The sequence below is a fragment of the Leuciscus leuciscus genome (genome assembly GCF_965113295.1).
Source record: "Leuciscus leuciscus genome assembly, chromosome: 12".
Lineage (NCBI taxonomy): Eukaryota > Metazoa > Chordata > Actinopteri > Cypriniformes > Leuciscidae > Leuciscus > Leuciscus leuciscus.
The window spans coordinates 22,719,369-22,727,646 of NC_138736.1; the positions used below are offsets into that span (position 1 = coordinate 22,719,369).

At 42.4% G+C, this 8,278-nt stretch overlaps 1 pseudogene across 1 annotated transcript; it reads left to right on the plus strand.

Annotated features, from left to right (window-relative positions):
• Positions 1–3,441: 3,441 nt before the first annotated feature.
• LOC309510730 (putative inhibitor of apoptosis) lies at positions 3,442–5,616 on the plus strand (annotated as a pseudogene). The gene is made up of 2 exons: positions 3,442–3,531; positions 3,948–5,616. The product of its transcript is annotated as a putative inhibitor of apoptosis (transcript).
• The last annotated feature ends 2,662 nt before the right edge of the window (positions 5,617–8,278 follow it).

Consider the following 8,278-nt stretch of genomic DNA (forward strand, 5'->3'; position numbering starts at 1 on the left):
GTTTGTTTGGTATTAACTAATACCTTTTTTAACTAACACTTCAACATCCTGCACAAATTAAAGAAACGTATGAGCTAAGGATGTTCTCTGACCCCAAATAAACGGGGTAATGGAGTGTTCACAATATACAATATACAGTTAGATATTCTCCTACTTCGTATGTGTGTGTGTGTGTGTGTGTGTGTGTGTGTGTGTGTGTGTGTGTGTGTGTGTGTGTGTGTGTACATGTGTGTGTGTGTGTGTGTGTGTGTGTGTGTGTGTGTGTGTGTGTGTGTGTGTGCGTGTGCGTAAATAATTGTGCTTAAATCTTTGGGTGTATTTTCACACGCCAACATATTTTGTCACACCGTAGTGATGCAAAGTACCACACTCTTGTAAAACCTATGGACTAACTTTAAAACATCATCTTTATTTGGTAATCACACGTGTTCCAAAAAACATCCATGTGATTCAAAAGACCAAATCGCTAAGAAAAGAGGGTTGAAAAGCACCATTTATAATAAAAACACAAAAGTTTGCAAATGATGGTTTCATTACTCCACTAGATTTAGTCATCTTGGTCAGATAGTAGATGACACTGTTCACAACACATCAACTAAACAGAATCACATCTGACTATTGCACTGAGAGATGTATAGGGCCTATACATTAAAGGTTAAGACTGTTAAAGTTCCACACTCTGGTAAAACCTGTAGATACAATTGCACAAAAGTAAATTCTAGAGGTCAATTGGGTTAAAAGTAAATGCATCATCATGAGCCATTTAAAACAAATACAGAAAACCCACTATAGTAATCAGTTTTAGCGTTTGAATTGACATTTTACATATCACGCTGTTTACATCTTGTTTTTGTACAGTTTTTGCAAAAAAGTATATAGTCGCAGAGCGTGGTCAAACATGTTCATATAGGAATGTATGAAAAACATGAACAAATATTGCATAAAGAGAATGAAATGACGGTCCTTCTTAGCCTGGGTTTCCCCATACTGCCTTGAGCAGCGCGATTTTATTCACGCTGCAAGGTAGTCTGGCTACCATGGGCTAATTTTTCCCCTGAAATAGGGAACCAATCACAGAACGGGGAGGGAGCAGCAAGACGATGACGAAGTATATGCGACACACCGAAGCAGTTTGTTTATCTATGGATCCAACATGACAGACGTAAAAATATATGCATATTTAGTTTAGCAAGCAAACACATCTACAAAAATATGCCTGTATTTCAAGTTGATAAAATAATTTAAAATCCATGCACATCAGTTTATTTGTGCCGACGCGCCACCCCTCCCAGGATCTATAACGTTACCTAGGCTACTTTCACTTTTAAAAATTCATCATAACCGCGCGCGCGATCTGCTTGCAGTCGTCGAGATGGATGCTGAGGAGTTGAAGAAAAGAATAGCTAGTGGAGATTGTAAAGTTGTCGACAATACGTCATCAAAAATCAAGTGCAGTGTGTGGGAGAAATTTGGAGTTATCTGAAGAAAATATTGTAAAAAGCTTTGCTGCAAACATTTTCGTGTTGGATAGCCGCAAATGTGGAACTTCATCCCTGAGGAAGCACGCAGATAACTGGTAACAAAGCCGTTCTATCGAACGGTATTTTTCATATTTAACACTGTTAGTATGTGTGGTGTGCAAGGGCGTGTTTGAACCCAAAATTGTCAGATGTAGGCTAGACGAAATTGCGTGGCATATAGTGGTGTAGCCGCGTCTGTTCGATTTGTGTGGTAACGTTAGCCATGTTCTTAATGTACCGGCCTTTTGACAGCTTCGGCTGAAGTTGTCCTTGTGTTAATTGTCGTGTAACTTCTGTATGACCTGGCAATAAACATTTTTGTAAGTGTCTATAATGTGATAGTCTAAACTGATTTTATTTCGGGTGCGGATTTACAAAATCGGACCCGTGCAGGACTCTGGTGTACACATAAATCTTTGACCCATCGTCGTCTTCTTCGTTGAATATCTGTCGCTCTACTTACGTCATCTGGTATAATTTGAAACGATTGGCTATAAGCTACGTACAGGCGCATTTGATAGACATTTGTAGCGCCCAATAAACGGCTCTGGGCATTCGTAAACCACGCCTCAAATACGAGAAAATGAACATGTAGTATCCAGACCACGTCTCAAAGAGAAAGTGGTCTGACGTTAGCCAGGCTAGGTCCTTCTAGTATGAGAGTGTTTAAGACTAAACAAATCATATTTATTTTAGAACATCTTTCTGCTATGTCTACGAAACATTGACGTGAAAGATGAGTATTACACTTCAAACTCGTCTAACTATTACACTTATTTTGTTATTATTACACGGTTATTTTGTGTGTGTGTCACTAAACAACATGGTTAAGCTAATGAATTACGGTTGATACGTGGTATTTTTACGTGAAAGGATGGAAAGGAATATTTAACATATAAAAATAAAAATATTTTAACCTATCGTCAATTTCAATTGTTAGATAAATCATCTAACAATCAACAGTTATATGTGAAACAATTAGAGTTGGTGTAAATTTGCACATCCAAAAACTGTTGTTACTTGGATGATAAATATCTTCACTTTATGATAGGAAAGTACGGACAGCGCCTTTGACCAAGCCTCTACATATGGGGCACTTGCGCAGAGAAGGCACACATTCTTTGCACACAACTAGGTGACCACAGGGGATGAAGACAATGTTCACTTCCTTAGCTATGCAAACTTTGCATGTGCGCTCCTCTTGAAGTCTTCTTAACTGTTCCTCCATAGGCAAGTCTGAAAGATCTTGACTCGGTGATGCAGCTTCATTTGTCGGGGCCATCAGTTCTCTCAGCAGGCAGACATCATTCTTCTTGATCCAGTTGCGGAAGACCTCTGCTGCTGCATTTCCTTTCGTCAGGACTAACTCAATGAGATGCCCTGTCTGCTGCTTGACTGTAGCGCAGTTACGAATAATGTCATACTCTTTCTGTGAGATGATGTTCTCCTCTAGAAGATGGTCCATTAAGCTCTGCACACTTTTTAGCTGCTGTGACATGACAAGATGATGTTTCTTAAGAAAAGTAAAACCATCTGATGCCATTTCCTCAGCAAGAAGCTCTCGCTCCTCCTCTGTCTTCTCATCTTCTGCACTTAGTAAATCAGACACCAACTCTTGAACGGTTTTGTAATTTTCTCCACTTGCGAGAATTTTGCTTTGAACGGTTTGCTTCACCAGGCCACGCTCGAATCCCATCTCTAAAGCAGACTTCACCACAGGATTGTTCATCACCACTGCATCTTCTGAACAGTCTTCTCCAGGACCCAGGTGTACAACAGGTGGATCAACAAATTCTCTCGAGTCGCTGTCTCCATTAGTCAATAGCTGTTCAAATAGTCTTGGAAATCTTGCTTGAATCTGATGAACAAACGCTTGGCACTTTTCTTGCAACAGGTATTCACATCTTGGAAACCACTTGGCATGTTCTACCCATGGATCATCACCAGACTCCCAACATCTGAGTCCACCATCACAACAAAAGCACTTCACGTCATCATTACGACCAACATAGTAAAAACCAGCCTTAGCCAATTGGTCTGGTCGAACAGTTATTCTTGAGGGCCAGTTGACAAATGTGAGCAACCTTTCTTCACACTGTTGCATTGCCGAGTTAGATACATTGGAAAGGCAGCCGTCAGATAAAGGTACATTATCTGCACGGTCACCTCGAACGAAGCGGCAGTTGGGGTAATGCCTCTGGTGCTCTGAAGTAACCCAACTGCTCCTCCGTTTGGCCTGAAACGGATGCCGTGGTGGTCGATGTTACGGGTGTCGGGTGAAGACATAAAATGTGACCACAGGGCTTGTCCACTCTTGCCCTTCTATCTGTTCAGGAGTTCATTACATTTTTTAATAAGATTATGTGTTCTGTTATGAATGACTAGACACATAATCTTATTAAAAAAATATAATGAACTCCTGAACAGATAGAAGGGCTTGAGTGGACACCCCCTGTGGTCACATTTTATGTCTTCATCCAGAGTTTACCCCCCCACCGCAACCTCCTGTCGTCCTCTCACTCTGCCTTTTCCCCGCTTCGCAACGTAGCCATCCTACAGCTTTCCGCCCCTGCGACACTCGTAACATCGACCACCACGGCATCTGTTTCAGGCCAAACGGAGGAGCAGTTGGGTTACTTAAACCTGGCCCTCTCCAGTTCTATTTCCTCCCGTGGAGTTGAGGATATGTCTCACCAGCGACCTCCGGCTTGTCACAATCCTGACATGCGTCGGGAACAGGAACGCCTTGACACCTTTCAGAATTGGACTCTTGCTACAGTAACTCCAGCCGAGCTTGCCAAAAGTGGTTTCTACTACCTTGGCCAGGGCGACAAGAGTGGCTTGCTTCAGTTGTGGAGGCCAGCTTAGCAACTGGGAACCGGGAGATCGGGCAGTATCAGAGCACCAGAGGCATTACCCCAACTGCCGCTTCGTTCGAGGTGACCGTGCAGATAATGTACCTTTATCTGATGGCTGCCTTTCCAATGTATCTAACTCGGCAATGCAACAGTGTGAAGAAAGGTTGCTCACATTTGTCAACTGGCCCTCAAGAATAACTGTTCGACCAGACCAATTGGCTAAGGCTGGTTTTTACTATGTTGGTCGTAATGATGACGTGAAGTGCTTTTGTTGTGATGGTGGACTCAGATGTTGGGAGTCTGGTGATGATCCATGGGTAGAACATGCCAAGTGGTTTCCAAGATGTGAATACCTGTTGCAAGAAAAGTGCCAAGCGTTTGTTCATCAGATTCAAGCAAGATTTCCAAGACTATTTGAACAGCTATTGACTAATGGAGACAGCGACTCGAGAGAATTTGTTGATCCACCTGTTGTACACCTGGGTCCTGGAGAAGACCGTTCAGAAGATGCAGTGGTGATGAACAATCCTGTGGTGAAGTCTGCTTTAGAGATGGGATTCGAGCGTGGCCTGGTGAAGCAAACCGTTCAAAGCAAAATTCTCGCAAGTGGAGAAAATTACAAAACCGTTCAAGAGTTGGTGTCTGATTTACTAAGTGCAGAAGATGAGAAGAGAGAGGAGGAGCGAGAGCTTCTTGCTGAGGAAATGGCATCAGATGGTTTTACTTTTCTTAAGAAACATCATGTCATGTCACAGCAGCTAAAAAGTGTGCAGAGCTTAATGGACCATCTTCTAGAGGAGAACATCATCTCACAGAAAGAGTATGACATTATTCGTAACTGCGCTACAGTCAAGCAGCAGACAGGGCATCTCATTGAGTTAGTCCTGACGAAAGGAAATGCAGCAGCAGAGGTCTTCCGCAACTGGATCAAGAAGAATGATGTCTGCCTGCTGAGAGAACTGATGGCCCCGACAAATGAAGCTGCATCACCGAGTCAAGATCTTTCAGACTTGCCTATGGAGGAACAGTTAAGAAGACTTCAAGAGGAGCGCACATGCAAAGTTTGCATAGCTAAGGAAGTGAACATTGTCTTCATCCCCTGTGGTCACCTAGTTGTGTGCAAAGAATGTGCGCCTTCTCTGCGCAAGTGCCCCATATGTAGAGGCTTGGTCAAAGGCGCTGTCCGTACTTTCCTATCATAAAGTGAAGATATTTATCATCCAAGTAACAACAGTTTTTGGATGTGCAAATGTAACGGAGTTAAAAATGCAGTTTATAAATTCTAATTTCCAATTTGTTTAATTTAATTTTAATCATTTTAATTATCATTCAATGATTTATTGGGTATTTGTGAATTTTATCTTGAGTTTAATTCATTTATCATATTGCTACCGGTTTTTGTGGAGATGTCCTTGCTGCACTGCACCTCTATTGTACCTCCTAAGCATAGTTGCCAAGTCCGCTTATAATACGCGACTTTGGGCTTTTTTTTTTTGTAAGTCGCGTTAAAACAGCACGGGTTGCGGGTTGCGTTTTTTTGGGCTTATTAAAAAATATATGGTTGCTTGTTAGGAAAATCTGACAAGCAACTTCGTTTTCTTTACATCTATGGTGGTTGCCGTTTTCAATACATTGATTGACACTGTCTGCTCACAGATATAGCCAATCAGTGCAATCATATAAGGGCTGTGGCGTAACATTCGTCAAAACATTCAGCCGAAACCGCCCCCTTATCCCCCTCATTGGAGAAAAATCACGTTCAACGTGCAGGCAGCGCGCGCGACGCTGTAATCCAGCTATGATCGACAGAAATACACGTATTTCAATTTCCACAAACAATGCCTCCAACGAAGTGGTCCAAATATGGCAAAAAGTACAACAAGGACTGGGAAAAGGATAAACAACTTAAAGACTGGATAGGCCAAGTGGTTGGTGATCAGACTAAAGCGATGTGCAGGTACTGCAAAACGGAGATTCGTGCTCACCATGGAGACCTACTACAACATGTAAGCACAGACAAACACAAGCGGAATGCCAAACCATTTTCCTCAACACGTCTAACAGACATCGGTTTTACAGTGTCAAAACCTTCGACTACAAATCAAATGGCTGAGCTTCAGCTAGCAAGCTATATAGCTTGCCACACAGCAATTAGTTCAGTTGATCACTTAGGTGAATTGGTAAATTCGGCTTTTGAAAAGGATGTGAGCATCCATCGTACAAAATGTACAGCACTTATCAGCAATGTCATAGCCCCCTGCATGTTTAAAGACTTGTTAAAAGATATTGGAGAGGCTTCGTATTCACTGGTAATCGACGAGAGCACAGATGTCGCGTCGGTAAAGCAGCTGTGTGTGGTAGTGCGTTACTACAGTGTCTCATTAAACAAAATTGTTTCAACATTTTTGGGTTTAGTGGATATGCAGGGAGAGACGGCAGAAGCAATCGCGACAACACTGACGCAGTTTCTTGACAGTATCGGTCTGGATTTCAAGAGGTGTGTAGGCATCGGAACTGATGGTTGTAGTGTCATGGTTGGACGGAAAAACTCTGTTTATACTCACCTTCTCAAAAAGAATGAGAAACTACAACTGCTTAAGTGCGTGTGTCATTCAATTCAACTTTGTGCCAGCAAAGCCGTTGAAACACTGCCTCGCAATCTCGAGTTTTTAATTTCACATTCGCACAACTGGTTTTCTCACAGTGCACTGAGGCGCAGAGAATATGCCAAAATTTACCAATTAATCAACCCCGGTGAAACGCCATTGATGCTAGTGCAGCTTTCAGGCACTAGATGGCTCTCCATATATGACTGCTGTGTCCGTGTGTTAAAGCAATGGGATGAGCTGAAGTTACATTTCCAGCTGTGTAAAGATGCAAAACGATGCTATGATGCAGAAGTACTCTACCAGATGTACTGTGATCCTGTAAATAAACTGTACCTGGAGTTTCTTATGCCCATCTTACATGAGTTTTCTAGAGTCAACAAATTGTTCCAACTCGAAAATGGGAATGCGTTTAAAATGCTGGACTGCCTACAGTCATTTTTCCGTACACTTATCTCCAGAGTAATCACACCCAGCGCCATACCTCCTTCTGATTCCAAACTCCTTGATGTCAATTTGAATGACACAACCAATCATCTGCCCGTGTGTGCGGTTAATTTCGGCGTGCAGTTTACTATTACTCTTGGAGAGGCAAAGCTGGACAGCACTGCTGAAACAAATATGAAGAACAGATGCCGGGATTTCCTTCTGGAAGCAGCAAAGCAGGTGCAGAATAGGCTCCCAGCAAATATCAATACCTGGAAATCCATGTCATCATTCAGCCCATCTGTGATTCTATCACAGAACAAACCACAGTTAGCCACAGTATCCATGCTGAAAATGTACACTGGTGATCTCGGGGCCCTGGATGCACAGTATCAGGCAATCAGCTTCCATGAGTGGAAAATAAAGGATGACTGTCAAGCAGAACAGTTCTGGGCGGAAGTTCTGAACTACAAGGACAGCAGTGGGGAACAGTGTTTTAAAGATCTGGGCCTGTTTGCGCTGTCTCTTCTTGCGATGCCTTTAAGCAATGCAGATGTTGAAAGGGTTTTTTCACAAATGAACCATGTAAAATCTAAATTGCGGAACAGAATGGGGCAGAAAACACTCAGTAGCATATTGTACATTCGCTACGGCCTAAGAAGACTTGGAATTTGTTGCAAGGACTTTGTCCCAAGCCAAGAAATGTTGCAGCGCTTTAGTGTTGGGATGTACAGAGGTGGAGAGGAGACCGCTGGTGAGATGATGGACAGTGCAGGGGAGGAGAGGGATGACCTTCTTTTGTAAGGTAAATTTGTAATTTTTATAGTGTTTTTGTAATATATTAATTATCACAGGCTTTAATAAAAAA